Genomic DNA, 18,613 nt, shown 5'->3' on the forward strand with positions numbered 1-18,613 from the left:
CTTTATTCATATTTATATTCAAATCCATAAAAGAGACAAAGATCATATACATAAAAGTGGCGTACATCATCCACAGATATAAAAGAAACCATGCAAAATATATTAAGAATTTAAAATGTTACAATCTGTATTCAAGGGCTGGTCAGCAAATAAGGCAAATTGCAAATCCCATTTTTTTTAAAATAATTCCAAAGGGTTATTTCTATACTTTAATGGACACATTTTCCTAATAAAAACCGGCAAAGACATTTTAGCACTATTTAAAAAGAGCAATAATAATATATAAATAGGTCATACCCCTTCCTGAGAATTGACATATCTCTACACCCTTTCAGTTTTCTTTGGAACATAAACCGTCCAAATTAAATAGTGATTTTCACCTGCAAAGAGCCATTTCAATACAAACCAGGATTGTACAACACATACGCACATTTCTCAGAGATTAAAAAAAATGAGAGGGCATCCTAATGGTAAGTAACACCTTGTGACAGGATAAAGGGGTCGTAGAATAGAAGATCTAATATCACAGTCAAATTTACAAAATAACATAAAATGTGTCATCGACTGTGTTACCTTTCAGTCACATGGGCATCTCGGTAAGTTCCGAGACCACAGAGTTTTTGGAAAGACCACTAAATGATGAATCAATTCTAGGCGTAACAAACATTTGCCATAGGTTTTCTCATATCTACCAGGTAATCCTGATTCCCCTGATTGTTTTGGTCTTTACAGTACCTATTTATTGTAGGTTTGAATTTTTTTCCTGGTATTCTCTACACATATTCCCTTTACCCACCTGGATGGATTTGATTGTCTTTTTACTAAATTGAAGGATACTATGAGGTTCTGAGGGGTTTAAGTATTCCCTTCGTTCGTGCAATAGGGCATTTATGGTCCGGAACTAAGGTATTTTATCAAAATGGTTCACACCCTGGCAATCCTTTATGATCTCTCTGGTAAACTTAGTACCTTGCTTTGACCAGTTAACATACCAATTCATCAATGTATTATAGTGGATAATGTCTTCTAGGTACTCAATGCCAAGTTCTCTAAGTGCTATAAAATCAGGAGTCTAACTTGGCACTGCCAATAGTCTACGAAGAAAAATGTTTTCCTGGATCTGCAACTCTTTTCCTCGTACCATATCGGAGAGCCGTACAAAGCTACCAAGAGACATTTGCTTCTGTACAATTTAATGATTTCTCTTATGGCTTGCTTCCTATTTTCAAAGCAAACCTAAAAACAGATGCGGTAGCCCGTCACCTTTCGCTTAGAAAATAATGCCCAGGTAACTAAAGGTTTTTAACTCTTCTAATTTATGCCTTGAACATATTAGCTCTTCCTTAAATTCCACCTTTTTCCACAAACCATAGTGTATGTCTTAATGAATTAAATTTTAGATCCCAACTCTCCATAAAATGTACAAAATATTCTATTGGATTGCAGGCTGTGTGCTTCCCTGGATATGAGTGCTGCATCGTCTGCGTAAAGTAATATGAGGGTAGGATGAGAGCTCACCCTCGGAACGTCAGCTTTCATGTTCTGCAGAAAACGGTCCACCCCATTTATATTTAGCGAGAATAAAAGTGGTGCAAGCACACATGCCTGCCTAACCCTGTGAGTCACCCGAAATGTTTCTAAGCATTCCCCATTTTTGCTACAGGGCATAGAGACTGTTAAAGAGGCATACAGTTGGGAAAGGTGATAGATATATCGCTTGGGGCACCTATATCTAGCAAAACCAGCCATAAATTGGTATATTTATGAGATCAAAGGCACTAGAAAGGTCTGCAAAACACAAATATATGTGCCCCTTGATTGCCACTTTATATTTGCTAATAATGAGATACAAGTTAATCTCCTGTTCCACTGTGCCCATTTCCTTCCTGAAGCTGAATTGTAAGTCTGTCAAAATAAACATTTCATGGGCCCAGTTTTCCAGCCTTGCAAGTATCACTCTACCCATGGTTTTCACTGAAGAGTCTAGAAGCGATATGGGCCGATAGCACCTGGTATCGCCTCTGTCCCTTTTTTGAACAAGCATTTGCAATGCAATAGGCCTTGCATTCACACAAGTTTGAGCTATTGGCATTGTAAATGACAATGCCTTTTATTTATGTTTTGGGTTTTAAAACATACATAAAAGGCATTGTCATTTACAATACTAATAGCTTAAACTCTCGGAAATGTGAGACCTATTGCATTGCAATAAAGGGCCTTCTCAACCTCTTGTTAGATTGTAAATATCAGAGGAAGAGACCGACCTGCGAAGAATTCAAAGTAGTGATAAATAGTGTAGTGAAGAAGATGTGTAAGTGTTGTAAATTTCACAGACACAAAGTGTGAAGTGAGAGTTACATCGATCTGAGCTATAAACACTAACAACGCGCTCCAACACCTTTCGCTCTGTGATTACACTGTCGCGGCTCAGGTAAAACAGCGGGAGGGAGGGCTATTTCCTGCCCTCTGTGATTTTAGTTTGCAGTGTGGCAATGCGTAATGTCATTGCTACCTTTGGCCTAATAAAAAACACTCCAGCTGTAGCAGTGCCCTGGCTTCACCTCCTGGTGCAGGACGGGCTGTGCTTTATGGCAGGCATGGAGGGAGGCATGGAGGAAGGGTCTTGGCTGCCGCTCCTGCATCGTACAGTGCCCCTGCTGTTACTAGTGAGCGAGAGGCGCTGAGGTGGTGGTATTGGTGGTGGTGGTATTGGTTTTGGTGGTGGTACTGGTATTGGTGGTATTGTTTTTTTTTATTGTTGGACTTGGCCCGCAGGGCAGGTTCACCCCTAAACTTTTTGCCTTATGTGTGACCCTGTGTCAGTGATTTTTGGGTCTCTGCGCACTTTCCCCTGGGTCCCAGAGTGAAAGTGCGTGCGTGTAGTATGGCTGGCCTGCCCTCCCATAGGAATGCATGGGGAATGTGTGCGTCCCTAGTAGTTCGTGATGCGTGGGGAGTGCAGGCTCGAGTTTAGTATGTATAAACTCGTGAGAGTGAATGCTGCGAGATGGTGTCTGCGGCATGTATGTGTCTAGAAGGGAAGTGCTACTTCTGGACATTGAGATATGTGTGCATGTGCTGTGAGGGTGCTGGAGCGTGATTGGCTGGAGCTGGCTGGCATGCCAGGCTCCAGGAAGTCTGGATGGGTCTGCCCGGTGGTGAGTGGGAGATTAGCATGAGTGATGTGTGGGAGGAGTGTACCTGTGTCCTGGATGGGCTGGGTTTTCCCCACACAATGCTGGCTCCGCCCCCCTGTGGTGTGTCTAACGACCCTAGCCTCCCCAGTGAAAGAAATGGGTGGTTGGGTCATCAAGAGTGCTCCAAAGCCAGCTGAAACTGGTTTTCCCCCCACCCTGCACCTTGAGACAAAGGGAAATACAGTATAAAGAAGGGGCTGTGTCCCCATGAAAATGTTCTGCTTTTGGATCCTGCCAGAGGGGGCTGTTGCTGCTGCTGGGGCCAGGAGGACCGCCACTTGGGGTGTCTCCCTGCCTGGAGACCCAGTGTGCTGGCTCTGGCCCAGCCTTGCCCCCCTGCCTGCCTCCAGCCCCTGCTGGAGCTGGTGCTGTGCCTACAGCACTGAGAGCGCTGCTCTCTACCCTTCAGCGCTGGGGAGCGCTGGAATTCCTTGCTTAGCGCTTGAGAGCGCTTTATTTGGCCCGGTGGCGCTTGGGAGCGCCTTTTCTTAGAGGCTAGCGCTGCTAGCGCTGTGAGAGCCAGCCGGTGCCCACCCGGCATCAGCCCGAAATTGCGGTGCCTAGCGAGTGCCTACCTCGCTTTATATTTGCTTTGGTGGCGCGGGTGCCACCCCGCTCATTGCCGCTTTGCTTTGCCCATGGAGTTGTGAATCACGAGGGAGCTCACTCCTCGGATCACCTGGGAGCCCGACTGCCTGCCTAAAAGCGAGCCGCCGCGCTGCCCGCGGCGACCCGGAAGTGGTAAGAGGCCTGGCCAATCCCAGCGCGGCCCAGGAAAGGCCGACCGGAAGTCCCGCCTCCTCAGCCGAGCCGGGAAGAGAGAAGCTGCCGGCCGGGTCCCCGAGGCTCCCCGAGTGGAGAGGGGAGCCCCGGGACGAGAGGAAAGGAGCCCCGCCGTCCAGGAAGAGTCCTGGACCTGCGAGGCCCCGGAGAGGAAGAGGAGGCCGCCCGCGGCCCCTGCAGCGCCGCCCAGAGAGGAGCAGCGCGAGAGGAGCCGTCCTGCAGCAGAGAGACCGGTGAGTGCCCACCCCTCCCCTGCAGTACCCGGGCCTGAGAGAGGCCAGTAGCGCTCGAGCCCAGAGAGGCTCGTGGGACCTTGTCTTGCATTCTGAGTCCCCAGAGGGGGGACTCCAACGAAGGGGGCACCATTGTTCTAGGCCCTGTGGGGGGCCCGGGCATTTATTTGTGTTGAGCCCTGAGAGGCTCAGAGGGGGCATCTTCTTCCCGAGCCAGGAGGCTCCTGGGGGCCATTTTGTTCCTTGAGCCCAGAGAGGCTCTGAGGGTGCCATTCCCTCGTGTTGGAGCCCAGAGAGGCCCCAGCCCTTTTGCGTTGCGAGCCCCAGAGAGGCTCGAGTGCCCATTCTGTTGAAGAGCCTGAGAGAGGCTCAGGAGGGCCAGTTCGTGTTCTTGAGCCCAGAGAGGCTCCAACTTTGCCCTAACTTTCCCTGCACCAGTGGCCCAGCACTTTGTGGGCAACTGCGACGTTTAGGCCCTGACATTGGGACACAGGGACTGTTACAGGTGGTGACTGATCTAAGTTTTGCGCAATGTTATTGCTACACCTCTGAATGTTAATGCATCATGTGTGTTGTTTTTACACCCCTACAGGTAGTGTGACATGTAGGTGGTTGTTTTTCTCCCTAGTACAGGTGGTGCTAGTGAGGTCCTGTTACCAGTGATTACTGGTTGTGTGCTCTACTTTTATATTGTGTGCTACACTGATTTTACTTTCTAAAGTGCTATTTCTGAAAGTATTATTTCTAGAAGTGCTGATACCCCTGACAGTGGCCCAAGTGGCCCTGTCCTGTGCAATATCCCTTGTAAATTCCGCCCGTGCCTGTTGGCACAGTGTAACAAGATGTGTGTTTTATCTGATGTATATTTATTATAATACAAAGGCTATTTTTACATAACCTTGTGTGGAGTTTCCTTTGTGGTGGGCCTTTGGTTGTTGTTGCTGGGGTGCGTGCGCAAATACTTAACTTACATCGCCTCCAAGTTTAGCCTTGTTGCTCGCGCCACGTTACCTAGAGGGTGAGTAGGGGTTATCTTGGCGTGTAACTCCCTTGCCCTGACTTGGGTGTGGTGGTCTCTGACTGACTTTGGCGAAAGCCCTGGCCAGCCAGGGATCCCATTTCCAACATTGGTGGCAGCGGTGGGATAAGGATTTGTGTTTGCGTTGTACTACAGTAGCGGCTGGCCGCACTTCAAAGCTCTACATTTTTAGATAACCACATTTTGGGGATTATTGTTGTTGGTAAAATTCCATTGTTTCTTCTCCTGAAGAGTGTCATTTGATAATTGTGTCCTGTACATTTGTCCCCCGCCCTGCTTCCAGAGTTTGGTACCTGTGTCGCTTTTGGTCAGGTTGAGAAGTCAGGGGTGGTAGAAACTGCCTTACCGATCCGAGGGGAGGGTGTGTGTGGATGAATGGTGTGTTTTCCTGGACGCATGAGAGTTCTTTTTTAAGGAGAGTGTGGAAGTTTTGGAATTGTGTACTTCTACTTCAGATTGCAAGGTCCCTTGTGTTGCACGTGTCTGTGAGCATCCTGTCAAGATGGAATCTCCTTTTAACCTTTGTGGCCTGTTTAAGTACAGTGTGCATGAGTTGGTACAGTTATGTAAGGAGAGAGACATCCCAGTGAGTGAGTCAGACACCCAGTCCAAGCTTAGGGATAACATGATCCTGTGGCAGAAGAGTGACTGGGAGCGTGAGCACAGTGAGAGGGAGAGGACCCGGACCGCACACCATGAGGGTGGTGGGTCTGAGGGGAGCCCTGAAGAGTCTGATGTGGAGAGTGAGTTTGACAGTGGATGGGCGCCAGCAGAGAGTGAGTACCCCCTAGATAGGGAGTCCCTTGCTGGGTCCAGTGTCAGATGTAGCACCCCATCCCTTTCCCTGTCCCCAGAGGAGTGGTTGGATAGGAGAGAAGAGAGGGAGCGCCAGCTGGCCATGGAGAAGCTCCGGTTAGAGTATGCCAGAGAGATGGCGCAGCTGGGTGTGAATGAGCGGACTGCAGAGGCTGAGAGGGCCTTGGCCAGGGAGAAGATAGCCCTAGAGTGTAGGTTATCCCCTGACCGCAGTCATAATTTTCTGGATCCCCCAGGGAGGGTTGAGTCCAGTGGTGGCAGCTATTTAGATTCCAGTATAGGGAATCCCAGTCCCAGTTCCCCCAGTCTGGTACCTGTTTCCCCAGAAGAGGAGTTAAGGGTGAAATTCAGGGGCAGTAGGAAGCTGCCTCACCAGTCGTGGGAGAAGTTTGAGGATGAATGTCATGGAGCACTGTGGGCTTGGGTAGAGGTTCACACTGACTCTGATTTTGAAGTCTTGTTTGATCTTATTGTCAAAGAGCAGGTGCTCAGTGGTTGTTCGCCAGAGTTGCGCCAACACCTGTTGCAAGTTGGATTTACTGATCCAGAGTTACTTGCTGAGGAAGCAGACCGCTGGGAAAGGGCCAGAGGTTCTGTAGAATCATTGGTGAGTGACTCCGAAAGTAGTGGGTCAGGGATCTTCCAGCCCAGCGTGGTGGAAGAGGCTCAGTGTAGCCCAGCTAGGTCCCAGGTTAGTGAGAAGGGTGTAGGGGCTGACTGCCTGGCTCAGTGGAGCAGGAGTCAGTGGGTGGCTGAGAGCCCCCAGAGGCCCGAAGCCCTGTCTCAGAACCTGGGTGGTTTCTTGAGGGAACACCAGGTTGGGGACCTAGGCTGTCCTGTTAACCCAGTTGAGGAGGATCTCCTAGTGAGTAGAGGACCTGGAGCGTCTGTAACCAGAGCTCCTGTGGTTCTAGAGGCTGGCAGTACCGCTCCGGTAGGGAGGGTACAGGAGTCCAGCGTGAGGAGTGATTGGGGGATGAGTTTCCCAGTGGATGCACCAGTGGACCAGAGACTAGCCAGTTGGGCTAGATCTTCTTGGAGGGACCCGGGTGGTGCCACTTCTGGTCTGGGGGATCGTCACGCACTGTCAGGTGGACAGAGGGCGGGAGATCTGCGCCAGACAGACAGTCACACAACAGATGTGTCATTTGTTAGCCTCAGGGGGATTGTGTGTGAGTCCCCAGAAGTCCTGGAGTGCCAGGCAATTGTTCCACCGAAGGTTGTAGACCGGAGGTTGGAAGGCCAGGTTCAGGATCGGCCTGACCTGAAGGGTAGGACGACTGTAACCAGTGTCCTGACCGGTTCTTCTTCCAGAGGAACTTCTCCAGGTGGGAGAGCGCAGACCTCTGGAAGGGGGTGCAGAGGGTGGGAGAGCCCACCTCTGACCCCGGTGCAACCTGAGGGGTTAAACCCTGGGTTGGCATGGCGTTCTAGGTGTCCCCCTCGCACGGGGAGGAGGAACCCTAAAAGAAGAGGTAAGGGGAGGAGAGCCTTCCCTGAGACTCCTGGTCCACCTGAGGTTGTAGACCCTAGGCTGGAGAACCAGTGGCAGTCTAGCCCTGTCTTGCAGACAGGAGGAGTGGAGAATGGCTACTATGGGCCTGGGGTTACTACCCCCCACTTCGTGAGTAGGCAGGAACCAGTGGCACCTGGGTGGCCTAGGGCCTGGTCCTGGCCGCGGACAGCTGAGGAGTACCAGTGGGGTAGCCCAGCTGGTCCTTACAGTAGCTTTAGAAGGAACCCTAGGGGTTCACCGTGGCATAGAACAGGAGAGTGTCCCGGCAGTGGCGGGCCTGCGTCCGTGTTCTATCGCCCCAAGCAGGGAAGTCCATCACGGTGGTGATTGTTCTCCCCTGCGTTTTGGCTGGAAGGGGGTTATGTTGGACTTGGCCCGCAGGGCAGGTTCACCCCTAAACTTTTTGCCTTATGTGTGACCCTGTGTCAGTGATTTTTGGGTCTCTGCGCACTTTCCCCTGGGTCCCAGAGTGAAAGTGCGTGCGTGTAGTATGGCTGGCCTGCCCTCCCATAGGAATGCATGGGGAATGTGTGCGTCCCTAGTAGTTCCTGATGCGTGGGGAGTGCAGGCTCGAGTTTAGTATGTATAAACTCGTGAGAGTGAATGCTGCGAGATGGTGTCTGCGGCATGTATGTGTCTAGAAGGGAAGTGCTACTTCTGGACATTGAGATATGTGTGCATGTGCTGTGAGGGTGCTGGAGCGTGATTGGCTGGAGCTGGCTGGCATGCCAGGCTCCAGGAAGTCTGGATGGGTCTGCCCGGTGGTGAGTGGGAGATTAGCATGAGTGATGTGTGGGAGGAGTGTACCTGTGTCCTGGATGGGCTGGGTTTTCCCCACACAATGCTGGCTCCGCCCCCCTGTGGTGTGTCTAACGACCCTAGCCTCCCCAGTGAAAGAAATGGGTGGTTGGGCCATCAAGAGTGCTCCAAAGCCAGCTGAAACTGGTTTTCCCCCCACCCTGCACCTTGAGACAAAGGGAAATACAGTATAAAGAAGGGGCTGTGTCCCCATGAAAATGTTCTGCTTTTGGATCCTGCCAGAGGGGGCTGTTGCTGCTGCTGGGGCCAGGAGGACCGCCACTTGGGGTGTCTCCCTGCCTGGAGACCCAGTGTGCTGGCTCTGGCCCAGCCTTGCCCCCCTGCCTGCCTCCAGCCCCTGCTGGAGCTGGTGCTGTGCCTACAGCACTGAGAGCGCTGCTCTCTACCCTTCAGCGCTGGGGAGCGCTGGAATTCCTTGCTTAGCGCTTGAGAGCGCTTTATTTGGCCCGGTGGCGCTTGGGAGCGCCTTTTCTTAGAGGCTAGCGCTGCTAGCGCTGTGAGAGCCAGCCGGTGCCCACCCGGCATCAGCCCGAAATTGCGGTGCCTAGCGAGTGCCTACCTCGCTTTATATTTGCTTTGGCGGCGCGGGTGCCACCCCGCTCATTGCCGCTTTGCTTTGCCCATGGAGTTGTGAATCACGAGGGAGCCCACTCCTCGGATCACCTGGGAGCCCGCCTGCCTGCCTAAAAGCGAGCCGCTGCGCTGCCCGCGGCGACCCGGAAGTGGCAAGAGGCCTGGCCAATCCCAGCGCGGCCCAGGAAAGGCCGACCGGAAGTCCCGCCTCCTCAGCCGAGCCGGGAAGAGAGAAGCTGCCGGCCGGGTCCCCGAGGCTCCCCGAGTGGAGAGGGGAGCCCCGGGACGAGAGGAAAGGAGCCCCGCCGCCCAGGAAGAGTCCTGGACCTGCGAGGCCCCGGAGAGGAAGAGGAGGCCGCCCGCGGCCCCTGCAGCGCCGCCCAGAGAGGAGCAGCGCGAGAGGAGCCGTCCTGCAGCAGAGAGACCGGTGAGTGCCCGCCCCTCCCCTGCAGTACCCGGACCTGAGAGAGGCCAGTAGCGCTCGAGCCCAGAGAGGCTCGTGGGACCTTGTCTTGCATTCTGAGTCCCCAGAGGGGGGACTCCAACGAAGGGGGCACCATTGTTCTAGGCCCTGTGGGGGGCCCGGGCATTTATTTGTGTTGAGCCCTGAGAGGCTCAGAGGGGGCATCTTCTTCCCGAGCCAGGAGGCTCCTGGGGGCCATTTTGTTCCTTGAGCCCATAGAGGCTCTGAGGGTGCCATTCCCTCGTGTTGGAGCCCAGAGAGGCCCCAGCCCTTTTGCGTTGCGAGCCCCAGAGAGGCTCGAGTGCCCATTCTGTTGAAGAGCCTGAGAGAGGCTCAGGAGGGCCAGTTCGTGTTCTTGAGCCCAGAGAGGCTCCAACTTTGCCCTAACTTTCCCTGCACCAGTGGCCCAGCACTTTGTGGGCAACTGCGACGTTTAGGCCCTGACATTGGGACACAGGGACTGTCACAGGTGGTGACTGATCTAAGTTTTGCGCAATGTTATTGCTACACCTCTGAATGTTAATGCATCATGTGTGTTGTTTTTACACCCCTACAGGTAGTGTGACATGTAGGTGGTTGTTTTTCTCCCTAGTACAGGTGGTGCTAGTGAGGTCCTGTTACCAGTGATTACTGGTTGTGTGCTCTACTTTTATATTGTGTGCTACACTGATTTTACTTTCTAAAGTGCTATTTCTGAAAGTATTATTTCTAGAAGTGCTGATACCCCTGACAGTGGTCCAAGTGGCCCTGTCCTGTGCAATATCCCTTGTAAATTCCGCCCGTGCCTGTTGGCACAGTGTAACAAGATGTGTGTTTTATCTGATGTATATTTATTATAATACAAAGGCTATTTTTACATAACCTTGTGTGGAGTTTCCTTTGTGGTGGGCCTTTGGTTGTTGTTGCTGGGGTGCGTGCGCAAATACTTAACTTACATCGCCTCCAAGTTTAGCCTTGTTGCTCGCGCCACGTTACCTAGAGGGTGAGATGGGGTTATCTTGGCGTGTAACTCCCTTGCCCTGACTTGGGTGTGGTGGTCTCTGACTGACTTTGGCGAAAGCCCTGGCCAGCCAGGGATCCCATTTCCAACATTTATTTATCTTTTTATTTGCATTTTATTGTACATGAACATAACAAGCATGTAAGCATTGATCAACACACCCCACCCTTCCGCCCCCCACCCTCCATGATTGATCATTAAAAACAAGTCACTCTCTTCCACCATGGCTAGCCCCAGCCGATTTCTTCCCAGACCCTCCCCTAGGACACCATATTGTCCTGTAACACACACCCTCCTATCTTGTGTGGGATTCCGTCGTACCCCCGCAGGTTCAGAGTCCTCCATCCAGACCATGATATCTACGCCGTTTGCCCCACACTCAAACTTTTTAGGGCAACCCCGTGCCTTGTACGTGACCCTTTCAGCTGCCATATATAGGTCCATACCTCTCCTCCATTCCTCCAGCTGTGGCAGAGTGGCTACCCTCCATTTTCTTGCCACATCTCTCTTGGCAACCACCAAAGCCAGGGCTGGAAAAATCAACAATGAGCGGGTCAGATCTACATCATTAGTCAGGTATCGGTGATATTGTTATTGGTGGTGCTGTTATTGGTGGTATTGGTTGTACTATTGGTGGTGGTAGTACTGGCGGTGTTATTTGTAGTGGTGGTATTGGTATTGGTGGTGGTGGTATTGGTATTGGTGGTGGTATTGGTGGTGGTAGTGGTATTTGTGATGGTATTGGTGATGATGTAGTGGTGGTATTGTATTCCGCTTTAGGGGTCCATATATAGGTTTTCCCAATACATGTCCTTATATAGGCACAATTCGCATTGCCCTTATATAGGCTTAGGATCCCAGTCCTTATTTAGGCATTAGCCATGCTATCCAAATACAGGCATGGTGACCTACATCCGTCCACCCCAATGTCACAACGAGTTCTTAGAAACCAGACCCTTAAGCTGTTTGGGAGTTTCCCTAGCCCAGGATTATCGATTTCTCCAAGAACTCATTTATTATGCATGAACCGCTATACCCTAAGGGTTCATTCCTGTAGTCTTCCTCTGCCCGACTTTACATCATTGCTAACATTCCTAGCCACCTACCAGGTATAAATATACCTTCCCTTGCTACGGCAAACACGGCAGCAAGAAGGAGGAGACCTCGACTTAGAGGAGCCCGTGTCCCGGCCTGACGCACTGACAAGACGCTGTCATCCCTGCTCGCAGAGAATCCAGCTTCCAGTGTTCTGACTCCCTTCGCAGGGTACTAGAATTCGAGACCCGGAAAGAGGTTCCAACCTCTCTCATTCTCAAGGTATGGAGCTGACTAGAACTTAGAGGGACTCTTGGAATAACTAAACTATAGCATACCATACTATAGAATACAGCACCTACTTCTTACCTTGTCCTACACTTAGGTACACTGGGGTAGAACTTGTTACAGAACGCATTGTATGAGTACTTACATTTTTTGTCTATTATTTATGTATATGAATATATGTGCTATAGCTAAAAGATAATGCTAGCGCAGTATTCTTTCTTTCTACTGTTTACGCTGTACACAATATATCTTGCATACTGTCTTATGATTGTAACAGTACATATCTCTTACACGAGAAGTAAGACTGTTCAATAAATCCTTTTTATTGAAATGCCCGTCCACTCTTTCTGTGTAACTCTGCAGAAACAAAGCATGCACGATTTGCTGAGTAAAATTGTTATCTATTGTTTCCACGATTCTGAGAGTGTTCGAATTCTAAAGGGAAACAAAGTTGTCATGTTTTATGCTGTTGCCAGAAACTACTCCCTTCTTGTTTACAAGGAGTTTCTAGTGGCCTCTGAGTTAGCTGGCACACAAAGTATTAAGTTTAATATACTCGATAGGGGCATACTGACCTCAGTCCTATGCCAAACCTACAGTGTATATTAGTCCAATGCGCAGAGCCTATTGGGGAAATAGGAACTACACCACAGTATTGGTGGTGGTGGTATTGGTGGTGATGATGGTGGTGGTGGTGATATTGGTGGTGGTATCGGTGGGGTATTGGTAGTGGTCGTGGTATTGGTAGTGGTGGTATTGATGGTGGTGGTGGTGGTGTTGTGGTTTATAAAACAGGCTTTTGAAAACAACTAGGCAGATGGCTTTAGTACAGATTACATGTAACACAGATGAGCTGTTGTCAGCTTCAGCCCATTAGCACAGGGTTATGTGCAACCTGGAGTTCACATGACTTAATTTTTTAATCATTTCTAAAGCCATTTTACTTGGGGCGTTGAAACAGACTCGAGATAATGCCGGGTTAAAGTGATTGAAACCTGGCTCTATGCTACTTAAAAAATACACAAGAGGTTTCAACTGAAGCAGAGCATGTCCAGCCTGCAGTAAGAGAAACTCAATAAAGTAAATAGTGCTTACAGACTAAATAAAAGGTCCTGTGTAACAACTGAAGTAAAAGAGCCAGTCGCCATGGGAGGGTACAGCATGAAAATGCCCCAACCAAGATTTGCCTTCAAGCGGTCAGCAAATTTACGTGACCGCCTGGTACACACCAGAGAGACTGGAGTGCCCCCTGGACACTATCCACCTGGGAGCTGTTTGGTGTGCGACCTCACTGCTGCTGTCAAGAGTGTGACTCTTGCACGTAAAATAACCTGGTACCTGAACAGGTAAGCATCATCCATAGACTCACGTGTCCGTGTGATCTCAATTACATCGGACTCATGACACGGAGAGTCAAAGTTAGGATACAAGAACACCTGAGCACACTGAGAACAGGTTAATTGACCACAAAACTTGTGCAGCATTTCCATACATTCAAGCACAATCCTAATGACATTAGATAGGTTGTACTGGAAAGGGTAGTGGGTGATCATCACAGTATGGAGACTAGATTGAGCACGAGAGAGGCATGTTGGATTTATCAGGAGGGGGTGAATCAGCATGGGCTGAATGACCTCATTGAATGGAACAGAGTAAATGTGCATTAAAATTACATAATCGTGATCGACGTGACGGTTCCATGCCAGAGTCCCGGATTTAATTTGCTTCCTATATTGCCTCCCCTAGAGACATGAACAGGGAAACTGTCTTGGTGTGAGCGTAGGATTTACATTAAAGAATGACTAGGCATCAAAGTATAATAATAATAATAATCCACATTTGTAAAGCGCACAATCACCCGTAAGGGTCTCTAGGCGCTGGGGGCCGTCGGGAAGATTAAGCGAGCTATTGCCCAGAGTCACATGGTGCTGGGCTAACCTGCCGCCGGAGCCGGGGATCGAACTCTGATCCCCAGATTCCAGCGTCAGTCGCCCTGGCCGCGGCGCCACACCTCTCTAACTAATACATAACTCTAACTAATACATAACTAGTATGGTTATGTATGACACCCTTGACAGTGCAGAACAACATACCATATAACGGACACCCTTTCCTGACAACACAAAAGCCTATGATGGAATACCTTGTGTATATATAAACCTAGAGGGATGGTAGAAACTGAGTGAGATCTCTGTAATACATGTATATAATGTAATATTTTCACCCAAATTCAGACTGCTGTGGATAATGGGTTTTGTAGAAATTTGCCATGTTGAATTCTTTTTTTAAAAAGAAAACTTGTCAATAATTTGTTGTAATTACAGGGGTTTCATCTTGCAATTTACGAGGTCGCCGAATATCATGATACATTGTACAGCGCAGGTCACTTGCATCAAAGTGGACTGGGTGCCAGGACGTGAACCTAGGACAAATGCTATCCGTATTAGGTACCAAACATATATATTAGGATTGCATATTGTATGTCATAACTTACGCTGCACATTAGTAAAGTGTTGCTGATTTTTTTTTAAAATCTTTCACAATATGGCGCCCATACCGGCCCTTCAATCCGGAAGAATAATGAGATGCCGGGGAGAGGGGCGGGTCGCTCACGCGATGACGCAGTGCGCCATGTTTTGAAAATACAGACCACCCACCGAATCAACAGGGTGCTGAGAGAACGCCAGACACCAACGTGGTTACGGTAAGCAGGTTCCAAACAGGTAGGGGTGGGGGTGGCAGGATTCTGCCCCAGTGAAGCCAGCGTTAAATCTAACGTTCCACAGAACAGGCGGTCCCGCTAGCTAACCTCCGCAATTAAGGTTACAAAACCTGGTCACAACAGTGGAGACTTTCGGCAGCACCAATGGTTTGAGCCAGATAGCGAGGCGTCTGTAGGGGTTATTATATTGACAAACTGGGGGCGGGTTCTTTTTGTTCACAGTGGAGGGCACATGCACTCTTCAGATATCAGAGCGAGTTAGATACACTTTTTCGCATGTACTATACATCAGCTTCTCTTAACCCCCACAATTTACAATTTTTTTATAACTGTTTTACAGATTGACGTTTGCAGCAACCGTGACAATCAGTGAGATAGTGGACATGTACACACTCACATGCTAAGAGTGGTATGCCTGGACGGGGCAATAACCCGATAAAAACATTGACGCAATGAGGGTGGTTTCCATAACGATGATAGTTCATGCTAGATTAGGTGCCAACTGATGATGTTGTGTTATTCTGTTTCTGTCTCCCTTAGGAATATATAGAATAGACAACCATTGGTGCAGTGTGGACAAATTGACCGACGCCCTGATGAAATTGCCATGACTTCCCCCTGGCAATGAAACATGTCGGCTTTTAAATGAGCAGACACACAGCACAGAATAAATTTACATAGCCAGTGTGGTCTAGCTTGGCTTTAAATTGGGAAAGGCGGTGTTTCAGTTCGGATCCCGCTATTCCTTATAGGGTTGATACTGCCGCACACTTGGATAAGCTAACTGGTGCACAGGCAGCACATGATACCGCACCTAGCACCTTGTCTTTTGCCTTTTTTCTTCTTTGTCTTACTTTATCACAGTTTGTGTTGTGGGTTGGCAGCTGCTGATGATGAGAACATGAGGATGCAAGCGAGTACCTGCCTGCCTACTCCCTTGGTATTACTTCCGTGAGGCACCGCCAAACTTTTCTCACCTTTTTTTTTCACTTTTTCCTCTTGTTCACATGAGTTCGGTCATCACACCAGGTGGTGGGTTTGACAGTGGGAGATGTAACAAATTAACACAACTGATTTTTATAACAGAATAGTGATCCAGGTCCCTCCTGTACAGACGGTATAAGGTTAACCGCTGGTCCAACACATAAAGTTTATAGACTGCTATGGTTTGGAAGGGTTCGGAGTAATATATTCACCGTGTTAACAGGTCTATTGTTGTTTTTGTTTAGGGTACAAATGAAGACCAGGCCGTACTAAGGAGGGACTAACAAGCCTATTAACGAATACGAACGCAGCATTTACGAAAGACAATTACAGAAGCCAATGAAAAATATGGGAGGGGAGTGGGTGCGGCTTCTCTCCTGTAGGGTACTACAGCAGTCTAGCAGCGCATGCGCGCTGTCCTAGCCTCGACCTTAAAATGGGAATGATCACACTTTCAGGACACATCTTCATGGAATGGCCATTGGCAGCTGAATTGAAAATCTAGGTTAAAGCCGGAGCCCATAAAGAGGGAAAAGACTTAAAAGCATCTACAGGTACTCCATCAGAACCCAGGGCTTTTCCTTGAGCACTGTATAATAAAGCTGCACTAACTTTCTCTAGGGCAATTGGCTTCTTGGGCTCAAAATTGATTATACTAGAAGTATCTATAGGTGCATTAACAACAACACAATCCAGATTAAAAATGGCTCCAACATGAATATTCCAGGCATCTGGCAGGACAGAGACCTCCAGGGTTGGTAAAGAAAAGGTGAATTTACAAATTTTCCAAAATTAGATATTACCAGTTTCTGCTGCCTGGTCCAAATCGTTCCATGTCTGTTCCTGGACTGCCTTGTTAACAAACAATATCCCCAAAATACAATATTCTGTAGAACAATTCTTCAATATGGCTTGGGTTAAAAGGGACAGAATTATGCAGATACTTTAGTAATTCAGTTCGATTAACAATATACTTGTGTTGGGAATTTAAAAATACTGTATAAACGTGACGTTACTAAAAATGAAGTGTTACTGTTGTTTCTGTTTCAAATTAAGCAACACGTTGTCTTCATCTTGACCACTTATAAACATGAGGTTAAAGAAAAGAGTTACTCAAGTGGCTTTTCCTCTGTAGTAGTGTAGGTTTTGCCCTGTAAGGAACCTTTTAATTTAGCACCTCTGCTGTGTTACATATAGCTTCAAATTTACTAAACTGTCACCTAACGTAGCAGCCAAAAATGCTGCCCTGAGGAGCATGACAGCGAGAGAGTAGTAGAGTGCCATGTCTACAGATATGGCACTCCTCCCCTCTCCATAGAACCAGTGCAGAATTTTGCTTCCGTGCGTCATGCACACATCTTTGCGCCATAGTGGAAGGGTGTGTGTTAGAGTCTATGATACGGCTTCCTTTCCAGTGCAAAATACTATGCTTAGACAACTTCTAAAACATTTCCTACTTTGTAGTGTGCTGTACAGTGCAGCACACATGCAAAGTCACAAAAGAAAGGAGAAATGACATTTTATTTTAACGTCTGGTTTCCAAAAGTGTTATTTTTTTGACTCAAAACCCTGTCTCACATTTTTGGTAGACAGGGTTTTGCGTCAAAAAGGGTGGGTAATTGCATGGGAATGCCTATGTAACGCCCCCTTGAAGTTTAGTTATGCAAAGCAGCGCTTTGCGCTACTTTGCATTCCAGTGCAAGACAAGTTTTGCACTGTAAAATAAATAATAAAAAAAAATGTTGTACTGCCCAGCGCAAAATGTTAGTAAGTCACCCCATAGTTTAATCATGATAGGCCTGATTCCAAGTTGGCTGGAGCCTTATCCTATAGAGTTATTCCTGTTTGCTCGATGACTGCTGGCCAGGTGTTCTACACTCAGAATACCAGGCGCATGAATACTGAGACCCATTTTACTGGGTGCAGAGAATCACCCGACAAAATCACATGCAGGTCGTTGACAAAGGCACAGTCTGGTCCCCACTGACACTTGGAACTCCATGAGGAAAGCGTGGACGCTCCCAACAAGGCCTGCACAGACTTTGCTGTCCCCTGGCGATGCACACAACCTGCTGCCCTCGTCCCGTAGTGATTCCCACTCCCATTTACGACCTGCTGACTGCAGGTAAAATGGAACTGAAAAGATCTGCATGCAGGGGTCTGCATGCAGATGACGTATGGTGTGAATGGAGAACCATAACCACCACATCTTATTCTTTCACTCTGATTGGTCATTTCTACCAGAAATAAACAGATGGTTAGCAAGAGCAGTCACTGGGACTACAATAAATTATAGTGACGCTTTTCAAATTGGATTCACAGTGAAACAGATCTGTAAAAACGTAAGGGTCCGAATTGTATAAAGTGTTCTAGGGGCGCAGCGGACGTATGCACCAGTTCTGTAGTAGGGGATCTCTGTGTATAGTCATAATCTAGTGAATAGTCCCGCCCATGTGCGTGGACCCCGGAGCAATCAAAAATAATCTCTTACAGTGTCCAAAAAATGCAGAAATGCATAGACACTTAAGAGAGAATTTAAAGACAGATAATGCAGCCAAAAAAAGCTACACTGTCCAGTACTTCAACTAGAAATTCCACCACAAAATCCACAAAACAGCAAAGCCTGTACAGATTTCCCTTGCTTAACAGCAAAATCCCTCAGGAATGATAGAGAGAAGAACCTGGACAGACAAGCCCCATAGGCTGCCATTATGTGGCTTAAATAGGATACTGTGCCTTTAAGGAACCTTCCAGAACCTTCTCCCAGTATCCCAGAATGCATAGCAGGTCCAACTTAGTTTCAGTTCTTTTTTCCGGCTCCTGCAAGCAGGACCCTGGAGCATTGAGCTCTCCCTTTTCAAGGGTTTTGTTGGTGTTTTTACACTAAATTCGATTTTTGTGCTTTCAGAGTACTTTGGTGACTTTCTTCTTGGGTTTCTGCACTCTTTTGTTGTCAATAATGCCTGCATTATTTGATAAATGCCCGGAGTGCTCCAGGAAGAAGGCCAAATCAGACCCTCATGAGGTCTGTATCCTCTGCCTTCCCTCTTCCCACATCCCTGAGGAGTGTGTGATCTGTAGAGGCTTCTCTGGACGGACCCTGAAGGACAGGAGAAAAATCAGACTTCAGGGACTTGAAGAAAGA

The 18,613-nt window shown here is 48.5% G+C and overlaps 1 long non-coding RNA gene across 1 annotated transcript in view; it reads right to left on the minus strand.

Annotated features, from left to right (window-relative positions):
- Positions 1-10,711: 10,711 nt before the first annotated feature.
- LOC144767296 (uncharacterized) overlaps positions 10,712-18,613 on the minus strand; it is a 67,978-nt gene continuing 60,076 nt past the window's right edge. The window contains exon 4 of the long non-coding RNA XR_013598138.1: positions 10,712-10,969. This is a non-coding gene — a long non-coding RNA (uncharacterized LOC144767296). The remainder of the gene's footprint in view (positions 10,970-18,613) is intronic.

This window comes from Lissotriton helveticus, chromosome 7 (genome assembly GCF_964261635.1).
Source record: "Lissotriton helveticus chromosome 7, aLisHel1.1, whole genome shotgun sequence".
NCBI classification, from domain to species: Eukaryota; Metazoa; Chordata; class Amphibia; order Caudata; family Salamandridae; genus Lissotriton; species Lissotriton helveticus.